The sequence below is a fragment of the Salvelinus sp. IW2-2015 genome, linkage group LG4q.2, assembly GCF_002910315.2.
Source record: "Salvelinus sp. IW2-2015 linkage group LG4q.2, ASM291031v2, whole genome shotgun sequence".
In the NCBI taxonomy this organism is placed as follows: domain Eukaryota; kingdom Metazoa; phylum Chordata; class Actinopteri; order Salmoniformes; family Salmonidae; genus Salvelinus; species Salvelinus sp. IW2-2015.
Window position 1 is genome coordinate 21,757,126 of NC_036843.1, and position 17,471 is coordinate 21,774,596.

The window sequence follows — 17,471 nt, forward strand, 5'->3', positions numbered from 1 at the left end:
ACTCAAAACGCCAATTAAATCTGCATATCAGAATAGCTTTTTTCGTTAATGAATCATGTGGAAGAAGGACTTGAATTTAGGTACCAAATGGAACCCTATTCCCTACATAGTGCACTTATTTTAACCATAGCCCAATGGGCCCTGGTCAAAAGTAGTGCACTATAAAGGGAATAAGGTGTAATGTGGGATGCAGAGGCTGTACTTCTCTATCTATCCCCCTGCCTGCTCCAGTCAGACAGTCAGTCAGCTTCAGTGAGCCAGTTAGTTAAGATAATCTACTAATGACATTATTTAGATCCTGAGGAGTTTGTTTGGACTCAAGCAACAGCTTTAGTTTCGTTTAAAGTGATGGGCTCCATTAGGTAGAGTCCTGGGCTTATGTCCCAAAAGGGGGCCATTTGTGATGCAAGCCAGTGGTTCATGTCAGGGTTAGAGACCTCCATGTTTGGACGGCCAATGAACATCTAAAATAAGGGTAAATAAACTGTAGCCTGGTTCCAGATCTGTTTGTGCTGTCTTGCTGTCCTATGGTCATTCGTTGTCATGCCAATGAGTTGGTGTGTAGGAGGGAGCCTTGTTATTTGTCTCTGCTGTGTTTTAATGGGGATAAACCCAGCGGGAGGGCCATAGTAAGTGTACTGGGTCCATAGCCGCATCGCTGGCAGGATCGGTGTCTGTCCTAGTCAGCCACATTACACTCGCTGGTCAATGACACATGTAACTCTATACGCCAGTGATTGCATTTTTCGCTTACCGTGTCAATTGTTTTCTGTTTCCATCGCAAGAAAAACTGCATTCCAATTACTTTAAACTGTTTTCTCTCCCAGTCTGAGATAAATTATGAGGTGTGTGTGCGTGTGCGTGAGCGTGGCAGCTGTGAGATTGAACATGAAGGGTGTTTTTGTAAATGACTGTCAGATCAGAACATCACCACCTCAGCTTCTACCACTTGTGAGAGAGTGATTGATGGATGTGTTTAAGAATCACCTAATTTCTCACTAGATACTGCAGCCCTCAGAGCTTAACCATGACAACTGCCCTGGAATATGGAGCTATGTAAATACAGTATGTCTGATTGTTATGTAGAGTTGAGTACAAATATCGTCCTGGCTACCTGGCATTTTGTCAACAATCAAGTTCCTTGGGGTGTGAAAGGCATAATTTTATTCAAATCAATTCCAACAGGAGTTTCTGCAAGCCAACAGGGAACAACAGACATCTGACTGAACCATGCAAATAGCAAGCATTGATTTTAACAAGCCAGCCTACAGGAGATTTCACGCATTCAGTTCACCTCTCTTTGTGGATTGAATTAAATCTACAGTGTATGGGTAGAACTATATTGTGTTACATTTTATATACAGAACAACAAGAAAGGGACAAACACCGAAAATTGTTGTAAGCTAACATGTGACAGTGCAGATGTATCTGACTGTTATGTATTCAATGTGTCAATGTTGAAATTGTAATGAAAAGGCTCACGGTTCCTGGATCCTGGTGAGAGAAAGACATCATGTCTGTCAATGAGCGATTATCTAGATATTTGTCCATGGTGTTTCTAACTGTAAGATAACACCAGTGTCTGGATGTTCCGGTCTAGTGGTGATTAGCTTCCTGGTGACTTCTCACTCACACTGCCACAGAGGGAGCAGTTGTGTCCACATGCGTGGAAGTAAGCGCTCAATCGCTGACCCTTTTTTCTGGAAGACAGGATTCTTTTTGTCAGGACAGAGAGGAAGACGGAGAAAGCGGAAGACCAGCTGAGAGGAAAGGACGGGAAGGAATCAAGACAACAGTCAAGCCCCTCATGTCCTCCCCCACTGCCCCCTGTTCAGTCCAACCCAATCCTGTTACAGGCAGCTGTTTTCTGCAGCTGYAGACTCCAGGGCATTGGCTATCCACAGTACACATACAAAGAGCCTTCTATTTGTTCAGATCAGGGGCCCCAAATTGTGTAGCAATGCGTTGGCTGTAGGTGTCTTGGGTCTTCAAAAAAAAAAAACATTTACCAGAAAAGTACAGTAGTTCCTTTTTATGGATAACTACAATTTACTGGAGTAATTTGTGAAATCCCACTGTCATTTTAATGTTATATGTTAACCTGTGAATACAATACATTTATTCATTGAAGCCATAGACATCAGTTGTTACAGTGTATAGAGTCATAGACCATATAGGCCTATATACTGTGTATATCTGAGGCCAGGGGTTTGAACATGGCCCCATATAGTCCTGATGACTATATTATGGACTTCAAAGGGAAACCCAGACACGAGCTGCCCAGTGACGCGAGCCTACCAGATGAGCTAAATGCCTTTTATGCTCGCTTTGAGGGCAAGCAACGCTGAAGCATGCACGAGAGCACCAACTGTTCTGGATGACTGTGTGATAACGCTCTCGATAGCCGATGTGAACAAAAATGTGTACTTGTGTACTTAGTCCCCTCCTGTACTCCCTGTTCACCCACGACTGCGTGGCCAAACACGACTCAAACACCATCATTAAGATTGCTGACAACACAACAGTGGTAGGCCTGATCACCAACATTGATGAGACAGCCTATAGGGAGGAGGTCAGAGAACTGGCAGTGTGGTGCCAGGACAACAACCTCTCTCTCAATATGAGCAAGACAAAGGAGCTGATCGTGGACTACAGGAAAAGGTGGGCCGAACAGGTCCCCATTAACATTGACGGGGCTGTAGTGGAGCGGGTCGAGAGTTTCAAGTTCCTCAGTGTCCACATCACCAACGAACTATCATGGTCCAAACATACCAAGACAGTTGTGAAGAGGACACGACAAAACCTTTTCCCCCTCAGGAGACTGAACAGATTTGGCATGGGTCCCCAGATCCCCAAAAGGTTCTACAGCTGCACCATCGAGAGCATCCTGACTGGTTGCATCACCACCTGGTATGGCAACTGCTCGGCATCTGACCGTAAGGCGCTACAGAGGGTAGTGCGTACTGCCCAGTACATAACTGGGACCAAGCTTCCTGCCATCCAGAACCTATATAATAGGCGTGTCAGAGGAAAGTCCATAAAATTGTCAGACTCCAGTCACCCAAATTATAGACTGTTTTCTCTGCTACCGAACGGCAAGCGGTGCCGAAGCGCCAAGTCTAGAACCAAAATGCTCCTCGAAGTTCTTCCCACAAGCCATAAGACTGCTGCACATTAATCAAATCACTACCGGACTATTTACACTGCCCCCCCCCCCCCCCCTTTTGTACACTGCGGTCACTCGCTGTTTATTATCTATGCATAGTCACTTCACCCCTACCTAGATGTACAAATTACCTCAACTAACCTGTACCGTTGCACACTGACTCGGTACCAGTACCCCTGTATATAGCCTCGTTACTCTTATTATGTTACTTTTTATTATAATTTTTTACTTTAGTCTATTTGGTAAATATTTTCTTAACTCAATCAATCAATCAAGTTTATTTTATATAGCCCTTCGTACATCAGCGAATATCTCGAAGTGTGTACAGAAACCCAGCCTAAAACCCAAACAGCACCAACAATGCAGGTGTAGAAGCACGGTGGCTAGGAAAAACTCCCTAGAAAGGCCAAAACCTAGGAAGAAACCTAGAGAGGAACCAGGCTATGAGGGGGCCAGTCCTCTTCTGGCTGTGCCGGGTGGAGATTATAACAGAACATGGCCAAGATGTTCAAAATGTTCATAAATGACAAGCATGGTCAAATAATAATCAGGAATAAATGTCATTGGCTTTTTAAGAGTTGAAAACAGCAGGTCTGGGACAGGTAGGGGTTCCATAACCGCAGGCAGAACAGTTGAAACTGGGACAGCAGCAAGGCCAGGTGGACTGGGGACAGCAAGGAGTCATCATGCCGGTAGTCCTGACGTATGGTCCTAGGGCTCAGTTCCTCCGAGAGAGAGAAAGAAGGAGAGAATTAGAGAGAGCCAAGATTTTCAAAATGTTCATAAATGACAAGCATGGTCAATAATAATCAGGAATAAATGTCAGTTGGCTTTTCATAGCCGATCATTAAGAGTTGAAAACAGCAGGTCTGGGACAGGTAGGGGTTCCATAACCGCAGGCAGAACAGTTGAAACTGGGACAGCAGCAAGGCCAGGTGGACTGGGGACAGCAAGGAGTCATCATGCCCAGTAGTCCTGATGTATGGTCCTAAGGCTCAGGTCCTCCGAGAGAGAAAGAAAGAGAGAAGGAGAGAATTAGAGAGAGCATACTTAAATTCACACAGGAACACTGGATAAGACAGGAGAAGTACTCCAGATAAACCAACTGGCCCTAGCCCCCCGACACAAACTACTGCAGCATAAATACTGGAGGCTGAGACAGGAGGGGTCAGGAGACACTGTGGCCCCATCCGATGATACCCCCGGACAGGGCCAAACAGGAAAGATATAACCCCACCCACTTTGCCAAAGCACAGCCCCCGCACCACTAGAGGGATATCTTCAACCACCACTTACAATCCTGAGACAAGGCCGAGTATAGCCCCCAAAGATCTCCACCACAGCACAAACCAAGGGGGGGCGCCAACCCAGACAGGAAGATCACGTCAGTAACTCAACCCACTCAAGGCGCACCCCTCCTAGGGACGGCATGAAAGAGCACCAGTAGCCAGTGACTCAGCCCTGTAATAGGGTTGAGGTAGAGAATCCCAGTGGAGGGGAACCGGCCAGGCAGAGACAGCAAGGGCGGTTCGTTGCTCCAGAGCCTTTCCGTTACCACTTCACACTCCTGGGCCAGACTACACTCAATCATATGACCTACTGAAGGATAAGTCTTCAGTAAAGACTTAAAGGTTGAGACCGAGTCTGCGTCTCTCACATGGGTAGGCAGACCATTCCATAAAAATGGAGATCTATAGGAGAAAGCCCTGCCTCCAGCTGTTTGCTTAGAAATTCTAGGGACAATTAGGAGGCCTGCGTCTTGTGACCGTAGCGTACGTGTAGGTATGTACGGCAGGACCAACTCGGAAAGATAGGTAGGAGCAAGCCCATGTAACGCTTTATAGGTTACAGTAAAACCTTGAAATCAGCCCTTGCCTTAACAGGAAGCCAGTGTAGGGAAGCTAGCACTGGAGTAATATGATCAAATTTCTTGGTTCTAGTCAGGATTCTAGCAGCCGTATTTAGCACTAACTGAAGTTTATTTAGTGCTTTATCCGGGTAGCCGGAACGTAGAGCATTGCAGTAGTCTAACCTAGAAGTAACAAATGCATGGATTAATTTTTCTGCATCATTTTTGGCAGAAAATTTCTGATTTTTGCAATGTTACGTAGATGGAAAAAAGCTGTCCTTGAAACAGTCTTGATATGTTCGTCAAAAGAGAGATCAGGGTCAAGAGTAACGCCGAGGTCCTTCACAGTTTTATTTGAGACGACTTTACAACCATCAAGATTAATTGTCAGATTTACAGAAGATCTCTTTTGTTCTTGGGACCTAGAACAAGCATCTCTGTTTTGTCCGAGTTTAAAAGTAGAACGTTTTCAGCCATCCACTTCCTTATGTCTGAAACACAGGCTTCTAGCGAGGGCAATTTTGGGGCTTCATCATGTTTCATTGAAATGTACAGCTGTGTGTCTCCGCATAGCAGTGAAAGTTAACATTATGTTTTCGAATGACATCCCCAGAGGTAAAATATATAGTGAAAACAATAGTGGTCCTAAAATCGGAAGCTTGAGGAACACCGAAATGTACAGTTGATTTGTCAGAGGACAAACCATTCACAGAGACAAACTGATATCTTTCCGACAGATAAGATCTAAACCAGGCCAGAACTTGTGCGTGTAGACCAATTTGGGTTTCCAGTCTCTCCAAAAGAATGTGGTGATCGATGGTGTCAAAGGCAGCACTAAGGTCTAGTAGCACGAGGACAGATGCAGAGCCTCGGTCTGACGCCATTAAAAGGTAATTTACCACCTTCACAAGTGCAGTCTCAGTGCTATGATGGGGTCTAAAACCAGACTGAAGCATTTCGTATACATTGTTTGTCTTCAGGAAGGCAGTGAGTTGCTGCGCAACAGCTTTTTCTAAAATTTTTGAGAGGAATGGAAGATTCGATATAGGCCGATAGTTTTTTATATTTTCCGGGTCAAGGTTTGGCTTTTTCAAGAGAGGCTTTATTACTGCCACTTTTAGTGAGTTTGGTACACATCCGGTGGATAGAGAGCCGTTTATTATGTTCAACATAGGAGGGCCAAGCACAGCAGCTCTTTCAGTAGTTTAGTAGGAATAGGATCCAGTATGCAGCTTGAAGGTTTAGAGGCCATGATTATTTTCATCATTGTGTCAAGAGATATAGTACTAAAACACTTAARTGTCTCTCCCGATCCCAGGCCCTGGCAGAACTCTTCTTGAACTGCACTGTTGGTTAAGGGCTTGTAAGTAAGCATTTCACGGTAAGGTCTACACTTGTATTTGGCGCACGTGACAAATTAAGTTTGATTTGATTTATTACAGACAGAAATACTCATCAGTTTCATCAACTGCCTGGGTGGCTGGTCTCAGATGATCCTGCAGGTGAAGAAGTCGGATGTGGAGGTCCTGGGCTGGCGTGGTTACACATGGACTGCATTTGTGAGGCCGGTTGGATGTGCTGCCAAATTCTCTGAAAACGTTGGATGCGGCTTATGGTAGAGAAATAACAATCAATTCTCTGACAACTCTGGTGGACATTCCTGCTGTCAACATGCCAATTGCACACTCTTTCAAAACTTGAGACATCTGTGGCGTTGTGTGGTGTTGTGTAACAAAACTGCACATTTTAGAGTTACCCTTTATTTCCCCCCAGCACAAGGTGCATCTGTGTAATAATCATGATGTTTAATCAGCTTCTTGATATGCCACACCCCTCAGGTGGATGGATTATCTTGGCAAAGGGGAAATGCTCACTAACAGGGATGTAAATAAAAATGTGTGCACGAAATCTGAGAGAAATAAGCTTTTTGTGGGTATGGAACATTTCTGGGATCTTTTATTTCAGCTCATGAAACCTGGGACCAACACTTTACATGTTGCGTTTATATTTTTTATAGAAAATGAATACAATTCTGCCTACTAGTTGCTCCTGACTGGAGAATCGGCATCCTCAGGTAATGCTGTAGGCTTCAAACACCGAACACTGTTTGTGTGTGTCTGTCTGTCTGTCTGTCTGTCTGTCTGTCTGTCTGTCTGTCTGTCTGTCTGTCTGTCTGTCTGTCTGTCTGTCTGTCTTACCTGCCTAACTGTCTGTCTGCCTAACTGTCTGTCTGCTGCTGAAGCACAATGCTACTCCCTGTAGGGAACAATAAGGTTCCAGATACTATATTAGACTGGGAAGGCTTTTGAGCTTCTCTCATTAATTTTCAGCACACAAAATTAATTGTTTCTGGTGGAAACAGTATACCAGCTACAAAATACAAATTCTATAATAAACAAATATGAATGAACCTGATTCCTGTGTCATCCTCATGAGAGCATAGCTTACTCACGTGAAACATGCTCTGTGCTATGTAAATCAATACTACATTGTATTACCATAGAAATCTATTTCAACATTTCTCAAAATGAGCCTTTGCTTGTTTTTGGAGATTCATATGAGCAGTTCTACAGGCTCCATGTGTTAGTGTCAGAGAGAAGGAAGGAACAGGGAGGTTAGGTAGAACTATCTGACAATTCTGGTTTTCACACTTCTACCCTTTGGGGGCCAGGCTGTCACTGTGGCTTGCCTGACTCCACACACTCCAGATGTGTCTGTCACTAAACATGTTCTCATGGAAATGACTTGTGTAGTTTCAGCTAACAAATGTAGTTCTCTGTAAAAACTATTTGCACATTATCTAAGATAGTATTAAAAATTCAAGAGTTTAGTTTTTAGATTTGGAATTTAAAAGGAAAAATTGTATTTTGCGGTATGGGCCTCCAACCATAACCATAGAAATCCTGGCACTAGGACAGAGTACATCTCTGTTTGCCAACATGTCCTAATGAGTGAAACCATGCATGTGTGGAGTATATTAGCCGGCTCATACCATAGCACTCCAACATTTGATYTGGATGTTGAGGAGAACATCCTGCCTGGCTGGAAAGCTCAAACTGAATCTTTAAAGGTGCAAGCTGACATTGGGACATCCATTTTTTAAAACTTTTATATTAATGATATATAGGCATTGATTGTTGAAGAATAAAATGTATAAATGCCCCATCGGAACCCCAGAAAGTGGCAGGGTTATAGCTGTGTTGTTGTTTGAATTCCGGATTGCCCTTTAACAGTGWGTGACCTGTATTTTCCCCTTTCTAGACAGCATGTCTGAAGTAGAATTAATGACCAATGTAGACGTAAAGGGTTTTAGTCTAAGAATAATGCTGCATTGTCTTTCTATTTCTGGAGATGGTGTCATTACATTAAAACATGTTTTAGAGAGTTCCACCTTGAAACTTTACTGACTTTGGAAAGGATTTGTGTAAAGAACACCAGAGACAATAGAAAGTATGTTTATCATATTTTCAAGAGGACCATAAGGGAAATAAGTCCCAGATTGTATTGTGTGTTATCCTCGATGATGTTACTCATGTACACGACATGTATGTCTTTCATGTTTGATGCATGCTTGTTAATAAAATGGTAGAATGAATCACCTAAACTACTAGTATGCTAAGGGAGATTGTTTATTTTCTTTTAAGGAAAGCTTGTGATAATATGTGACTCAAAATCTTAGGATTGGTTGCATTTTGGGTTTCTTAGCTGTATAGTCCCTCTATGGAAATTATCAAATTCACACTATGAATGTCATCTATACATCAGGGAAGTATGCCTTTTTTATGGTTACTTCTATGGAATCTTTTTGATGTTTTTCACTACAAGAAACTGGTTTTCTATGGCTCTCTGTGTGATCATAGTGAATGCGCCCTTGTGTGCATGATGGTGATTGATATGCAAAATGTTAGACATAATAACTGGAGCTATTGTACATAGGATTAAACAACTGTGAGGGCAAGTTCAAAGATTCATTTACGTCAAGCATCCTCTCCAGTTCTATTTGATAGAAGCCCAGCACATAGACACTGTTCACTCTGAATCTTCTACCATCATTGTAGCCTTACACACACCAGATATTCAAATGTTGTGAAATATGTCATGCGAAAGGGGTCATATATGACATGTGGCTTTATACTGTTTATGTGCTGTGGATCGTCTGTGGGCAGCAGGCTATTTGCATCTCCTATAACCTCACTAACAATGTTCATTCTGTATTGCAATGGCCATTTACATAGTCCACGGTCTACTATACTCTGCATAGAGTCTCTGTTTTCAATAAATCAGGCCATAGATTGAAAACAGCTGTTTGTAGGAGCCAGACCAGACACCAAACCAGCCACCATTCTGGAGACTACGAGTCATCACTGAAAGAGCCTTTTTCCTCCTGGCCAGCTCCCTCACCTCCTCCTCCTCCTCCTCCATTTTAGCACCTGAATGCCAAGTCTGGCATAATGATGCATGATATAGTCTGATCCATGCAGCCATTGGTGCAGGAGGAGTTAGTGATGAGCAGCCAAAATGCCTCAGAGGAACTTTAACCTCGGTTAAATGAGGGCAGATCCACTCTGAGCACTGTGTTTTAATTGCAAACAAATCACTGGGATGGATAACTGGGGCTAGAGGGTGTGGGAGGAGGGAGGAGAAGGAGAGGAGGGGGGAGAGGGAGGAGAAGGAGAGGAGGCTGGTGGTGATGATGATGAGTTGCCATGACGACGACATCGGCGATGGGGTAACCTTGTCGTGGCAACGCTGGGAGGATTAAGAGAACAGAAAGACGTAACACCCCAGCTCAGCTGTCTGAATTAGAAGGAGAAGGCTGATGTTGGCTATTGTTATCTCTGCTCAGACACAGACACCTTGGCGGAAAACCAAGACTGCATTTCCTTGCAGATATTTTGTTTGGTTTGCCTTAAAGATATAAAAGTACATGTTGAAAGGCCAGACAGAGTCTGAAGGTAGAAGACTGGTTTCATGTGCAATTTTAAAACAGCATCTGAACATGCCCATAATTCTGGGACCTCTATTGCATTGTAGCCTCTAAGGAACCATCCAAAAACACAAACATAATTAATTACATTAATGATTGATTGATGAGTCTGTTAGACCATTGACCACTGAGGCTGTGAATAGAGGACCTGTTATGTTGGGGTAGTCAGACATTCAGAGGTTCAGGTGGACATGATCGTATAATGAGCAATCTCTGTTGACTAATTAAACAAAGACTCAGATGCAGCCTGTATCTGTCAGAGCGAGAGTTGAAAAAGTAATCTCCCCAACAGAGATTATCTTCCCCTGCTAGCAGCATAAGGCTGAGTCATTTGTTTAAATGATTATAGTGACAGTAACTGGCTGTATGTTCCAATACAGCCTAATTTTCACCTGGGATTTTGTACTGGTCATGCTTTTAACGGGATGTTCGTTTTGGGGCAATACACCTAAGCCATAGTAAGTGTAAAACCAAAGAAATGTGTAAAAAAAACATGTAGAGATACCGAAAGCCAGTAAAGTAAGTCAGTTATTCTCAGTTCCATCCATCCAAGATGTGCCAAATCTGCAAAGTCACCCACTCTTATACGAACTCTCAAGTGACACTTCCTCATTGACATATTATGCTAAATAATTAATAGAGTCTGGACTCTCGTAAAGGCCTCTGAAGGTAATGGAAAGCTTGATTCTACAGTAGGTGGTAGCTATTACAGCTATGGGTTCATGACAAGAGCTGGCACCAAATGGCACCATATTCCCTATATAGTGCATTACTTTTGACCAGTGCCCATCGGGAATAGGGTGCCTTTTGGGACGCTGCCATGGTCAATTTGAGATTAGTGAGCAGCAGCAGATGGTTATATTGCTAATTAGCTCTGTTTTAGCTCAGAGGGTTTTAGATGAGACTGTGAAGGACAAGCTGCCTCTAAGCACACCGTCTGCAAACCATACTCTTCACTCACCTCTTAGGGTGTGCACGAAAATTGTATCCTATTCCCTATGTAGTGCACTACTTTTGACCAGAGCCCCACATCTCTGGTCTAAAGTAGTGCACTATGTAAGGAATAGGGTTCAATTACAGATGCCTCTTTACTGTGTCATTCCTTCTGACTTGAAGCAGCAGCCTCTCGCTAGCTGTATTCTCTTCACCAGTGGAAAAGTGACAGCAATCCGCAGCAACTCTGACTGGCAGCTTACTGCTTTCTGTTGGTAGAGGGAGGAGGCCCAAAGTGGCTTTTAATGCTTTGTGAAACTCCACCATAGTTTTGTGGTTAGCAGCTTGTGAAAAACCCTCATCACTTGTGGCTACTAAGATCAAACTGTTGCCTTGCTTAATTACACTGTWTAGACTTACATTCCAGATCTAGGTGCCATAGAGAGCGAGAGAGTGTGCGCTTGTGCTGGTGTGTTGGAGTGTGTGCAGTCACAAGGGACTACTCCAGGCCTCTGTCATATCGTATGGCCCCTCTCAGGATGAATGCCTTTTGAATGGTCCTTTGAGTATTGGATGGAGGCTGGGTAATTGCCATTGTTACAGCACACACACACACACACACACACACACACACACACACACACACACACACACACACACACACACACATTACCTAACCATTAATAGTCATAATGGTGAGGAGGCGGACAGTTAAAAGGCGCTGGATAACTACCTGGCTGCCTGACCACAGTGTGTGTGTGTGTGTGTGTGCATATATTTTCTCTACAGGACAGTAAGCGGTCTGCCGTTGCAATGCTTTCTGAAGGAGCACTTTTTATGCTGTCATAGGGCATGTTTACCTTTCTCTTTCTGTTTCATTTTGTTTGACCCAAGAAACGCATCCGCTTGGCGGCAAAAAATCTAATTCATACCTTAAGTGAAACTATCTTGAAAAGTACCAGTAAGCATTTGTGTGTTAGGAGGAAATAGTAGTWGACAAATCTTAATAATCATAGCAATACTTACAGTTGGACAAAAGCAGCTTAGCTCTCTCAAAAATCTATTTCCACAGTGTTGTTTTACTGGGACATTGTGTTCAACTGTGGATTTGGGATTTATGATCTGACTGGGGTCATGTGAAATTTATAATTCAACAWTATCTCTCTCGCTTTCTCTCTCTTTCTTTCTTTCTCTCCCTCCCTCCCTCCCTCTCTTTCTCGATCACTCTTCTCTCTTTCTCTTCCAGCACCTTCAACCCCTTAGCTATTTTATAACTTTAGTATTTCAGTTGTATAAACATCAGTTGACATGAAATCATATTTCACATCTTCCACCTATGGTATGACATGAAGTCAGACTTGACATCTTCCTGACCCCATGTTAAACCAACTAGCTCTCACAGTCTCACGTCAGAATTAGACATTCATCCATGTTTCTGAAATGTCAAATTTAGAAGTGGAACTGACAGCGATTTTAACTACTTTGTAGATATGAAACAAACAGACAATCATAATATCAGTCAAAAACATAAAATTCCCAGTTAATGCTACAAAACTAACTTCATAAGAGGTTTTAAAAATAGGTTCTACTTGACTTAAAATTACATACATTGTTTGCTGCCTCCATTCAGGATGTACTGTTTTAGTCTCAACGACGCAATCTTTTTTTGAGACAAAAACGGAGGAATGTAACTAAGATCATGTCATGTCATTGGAGGAGAGGGTGAGTGACTGGCGTTTTCCCCTCATATCGTTTTTCTGTGGCTATACACAGSTAGAAATGTAGGTGTCATTTGGTTAGCTTGCAAGAACTTGAACGAATTATCCAGTTAGCATATGTCTTGCGTTCAAACATTTACTCTGGCTATCTACTCTGATTTCAGAGCACTCTCATCTGAATGTGCCAGATGAATTAACAAACGCGCAACACCGGCTGAATATGTCCAGTGTCAGTAAACGTAGGCAAAAAAAAGGTACTAGTTAGTCACGAATTATGTAGATAACATGTAAACAGCCTAGCTAACCAGCTCTGCTAGGGCGAGTAAAAAAGTCAGATTGAGGTGTTCTCTCATTTGTGTCAATAGGACTGAAACGTTCCCAAATGTAAGAGGACTCCGATGGTATTGACATATTTTCACGAAATCCAGGTGTATTTTGTGGCTTTTAACGAATGCGTTCTAATGATCTAAAGCCGCGCTGTTGCAACTGCCTGTAAACACACAGTCCAGTTCAATGTGAATGATGGGCAGGACCAACTACCTGGTAAACACACAGTCCAGTTCAATGTGAATGATGGCAGGACAAACTACCTGTAAACACACAGTCCAGTTCAATGTAATGATGGCAGGACCAACTACCTGTAAACACACAGTCCAGTTCAATGTGAATGATGGCAGGACCAACTACCTGTAAACACCCAGTCCAGTTCAATGTGAATGATGGCAGGACCAACTACCTGTAAACACACAGTCCAGTTCAATGTGAATGATGGCAGGACCAACTACCTGTAACACACAGATCCAGTTCAATGTCAATGATGGCAGGACCAACCCTGTAAACACACAGTCAGTTCAATGTGAATGATGGCAGGACAACTACCTGTAAACACACAGTCCAGTTCAATGTGAATGATGGCAGGCCCTCTGCCTGTAAACACACAGTCCAGTTCAAAGTGAATGATGGCAGGACCAACTACCTGTAAACACACAGTCCAGTTCAAAGTGAATGATGACAGGACCAACTACCTGTAAACACACAGTCAGTTCAAAGTGAATGATGACAGGCCCAACTGCCTGTAAACACACAGTCCAGTTCAAAGTAAATGATGGCAGGGCCTGTGGCAAATGGCTTGTTTTGCATAAAAGCCTACTGTAGTTTTGATTGGCTATGGTGCACCGGTCTGCGTAGACTCCGGTCCTGGGCGAGACGGATGTTTTTATTAGGTTTCATTTACTGCAGTGTCTATCAATTGTCCAAACGCACGGCTGCTTTCCCATTTTATATTGCTATAGAATTTTCACAAATTCTAAGAATTTATGAAAAAGTTAAAATGACCATCGCTAAGTGCTTGCTTGTCAGAAAAAAGAAGTGTCATTCTTCCTAGGGGTGTATATGAACAGATTTGAATAAGATTTAATGTTGCTAAAATGCTGTCAGTTCCACTTGAAGGTTAAATTAAGGCATTAACTCCGGATTTTTAAGTTTAGGGTTGAGTTTAGACATTAACTCAGAAATCTTAAGGTTAGGCATTCACTCCGAATAGTAAGGGTTAAGGTTTGGTATAGACTTAAAACAAAAATCTTTCTATTGCTGGATTTTAACATGCAACTTTTGGAATCAGAGGCAGATGCTTACGCCCATCTGCCATCCCTGTCCGCAATGCCCTAGCAAAACCGAAACCTACTTGAAGGTAACAGCACTCACTGTTGCCCCTGGTGGCTGTTTTCCACGTCATCTCCCGACATCCTCAGACATGGATGGACGTTGAATACTGACTTGTATCATGGTTGACCTGGCTGTGTTAAACAGCTGTAGCAGGAGAGACATTTCAAACAAGAACACAAATACACACACATGCACACACACCAAACGCTGCCTGTCTGCGTCCACCAAGGTGAACTTGATCATAGCCCGAGGGCCTGTAGTTCTGAATACAGGCTGCAGCCATGTGAAGGTGTTATTAATTAACGAGGAAGCCTGTGCCTCCTCGCTACGGAATGGGAAATTAGTCTTCTTCCAGTCTAAAACACCCCCACAAGCCTCCCACTGAGAACTAGACACTGTTCAATTATGAGAACTTTCAAAGTGAATAAATGAGGAGACAGCAACTTCATGAAATACTTTGCAGTGCTGAGATAATGCCATTTATAACTGCTTTATACATAGACTTGACTTTTAAATATTCATCAGGACTTTACCTTGATAAATGTTACATTATAGTTATTTTTGTATCTCTTTCTCACTCTCTCTTATGTCTCAGTCCCTCTCTTTCTCTCTCTCTCACTCTCATTTTCTCTCTCTCCTTTTCTCTCTCTCTCTCGCTCTCTCTGTCTCACAGAGGGGTCCCTAAAAAAGAGTTAAAACTTAATGATTGTTATTTTATTTGGTCATACTTTTTGCTGGCATATCTATTTGACATTTGACAGTAGGTTCTACAGTATCTGTGTAATTACTCGATCAATAATAGGCCTAATGTGCAAAGAAAGGCTGTCTATTCAGCTGCTCTATTCAATAGTGGTGTTTGTAGAGTCCTCTGTGCTTCACTGTGTGTAACAGAAGGCATGGTAAAGCCCTCAGCTCAATAACTTACCTATAGCCTTGACTCACACTGACTATTTGTCCAATCAGCATTGGAGACAGAATATTATATTGACTGCAATGACACAGCATTTAAATACATTTAAATTAAAATACAGTGACTTTAGAATGGTATCAACATACAGTACATTACATTATGTAGACATCATTCATATATTTGGATTTCTAAGACAGCCATCACCACACGATTATACCTTCAGAGTTGATAGGAGGGGGAAAAATAGGGTCTGGAATACAGTAATATATTAAGCCTCTTGTGTACTGTGCTGTGCTTGTTCAATTTGTACCACGACATCTGAATTTGAACCGCCAGCCTTTGATGCATTTAGATATATTCATTTATTCTGTGTGTTATTGCCAGGGCTACATAAGGACCTCCCTTTCTTGTTAAATGGGCTTTACTAAATACATGGGGTAATTCATCACTGGGATTATAGACGGAGAAACTCAAACTCCACTCCACTCCAGTGTGTGTGTGTGTGTGTGTGTGTGTGCGTGTGCGTGTGCGTGTGCGTGTGCGTGTGCGTGTATGTGTGTGGCAGACAGCCCATCTTCTGAAAAGAGCCAGTATGACGGTGGTCATTTTGACAGAGTCATAAAAATTATAATGATGCTCTCATCGAGGGGCCACAGTCCCATCATCATCAGACTGCTGCCTGCCTGACATTAATATATGCAAGAACCAGTAGCTGGATTAGAACACTGGTCCTGTAGAGCTTTATATCACAGCACTGTGAGCACAGACATCCCAGCCCATTTCCTTCTATCACCACAAATCATAAAGGTCCTTAAGGAAATGGAACTACGTTTTGCATAGCAAGTGGAACTACTGCACTAATGAAAGAGGATCCACTAAAACGTTTTTCCTGACAAACCAACCACATGTTCACTGCTTTTGAATATGTCTGTTAGGTTTTGATGTGGTGCACTAGTGCATTCACAGTGACATAACATGGCAAGCTGCAACAGAGTAGAGTGTTCTTGGACTGTTCTAGTTGGTTGCCAATGGGATTTGATTCGAGAGAGCAGCACAAAGGGCCCCACTCCACTGACTGATCTCATTAACCTTAAGGTGCTTGTATTTATCCCCAGGCACTTCCTGTTCCACTGTTCCTTATATGGTATTGCCTCGCCCCCCTAGAGAGAGAGACACACACACACACACACACACACACACACACACACACACACACACACACACACACAATTTGTGGTTCATTGTTGCCAATTGTAAATTGTAAATTGATTCCCCCTTCCTCCTGTCTCTGTCTCTAATTTTCTCTCTCACTCTCTCTTATTCAGTCTGTTTTGTGTGTTTGTTTGAGTCCATGTTGGAATGCTAGTTGGATGATGACATGTCGTCCAGAGGATGTTTGTTTAGGTCACAAGTTTCTATGTCAAACATCTGCTTCTCATAGAGCTACCAATGACTCCCATTTCCTAAATCCCCTGTCATGTTTAGAGAGAAGGATTAGCTTTGTGTTGCCCTGGAAACTCCCCCAACAGTTATGTTTGATATTAAGTGTGTGTGTGTGTGTGTGTGTGTGTGTGTGTGTGTGTGTGTGTGTGTGTGTGTGTGTGGGTGTGTGTGAGTGAGCGTGAGCGAGCGAGCGTGTGTGTGAGCGAGCATGTGTGTGTGTGAGCGAGCGTGTGTGTGTGTGTGAGCGAGCGTGTGTGTGTGTGAGCGTGCGTGCGTCCATACATACGTGTGTGTGTTTATCCTCCTGATTCCACAAGCAGAAAATCACTTCAGCTAATATCAAACTGTCTGTGAGGTCAACTTTATGTCCTCTACTGACTGGAATAGTTTAGAGATGTGTTTCTGTGGTTTTAATTAGCCTGCATGGGAACGGCTGGCCACTAAATATCTGAGCTAATCCCTCAGCTATGCAAATCGTGATTCCAATTTAGAGATGCCGTCCGCCAGAGGCGCTTTCCATAATGGATTTCTTCTTCTTCATTATTATTATTTTTAAATACAGAAAACATAAAATCACGATATCAGTTTTCTTCAACATTTGAATGGATTTAATTTGGATCGAACTGCACCATAAACCCTAGTTAGCAATGAACAAATGTAGGTTACAAAAATAAATACGTGTCTGTGGGGATAGCAGATGCTTACAATGCTGTCTAGAATGATATTGTAGGCATGACTCTATGTTTAAAATGAGCCTCAGACATGATTTCCCGTCCTTTGTGATCGGATGGTATGGAAAC

General features: G+C 42.8%; 1 long non-coding RNA gene across 1 annotated transcript in view; it reads left to right on the forward strand.

Annotated features, from left to right (window-relative positions):
* LOC139027680 (uncharacterized) overlaps positions 1 to 7,430 on the forward strand; it is a 44,812-nt gene extending 37,382 nt beyond the window's left edge. The window contains exon 2 of the long non-coding RNA XR_011479799.1: positions 6,458 to 7,430. This is a non-coding gene — a long non-coding RNA (uncharacterized lncRNA). The remainder of the gene's footprint in view (positions 1 to 6,457) is intronic.
* Positions 7,431 to 17,471: the final 10,041 nt, after the last annotated feature.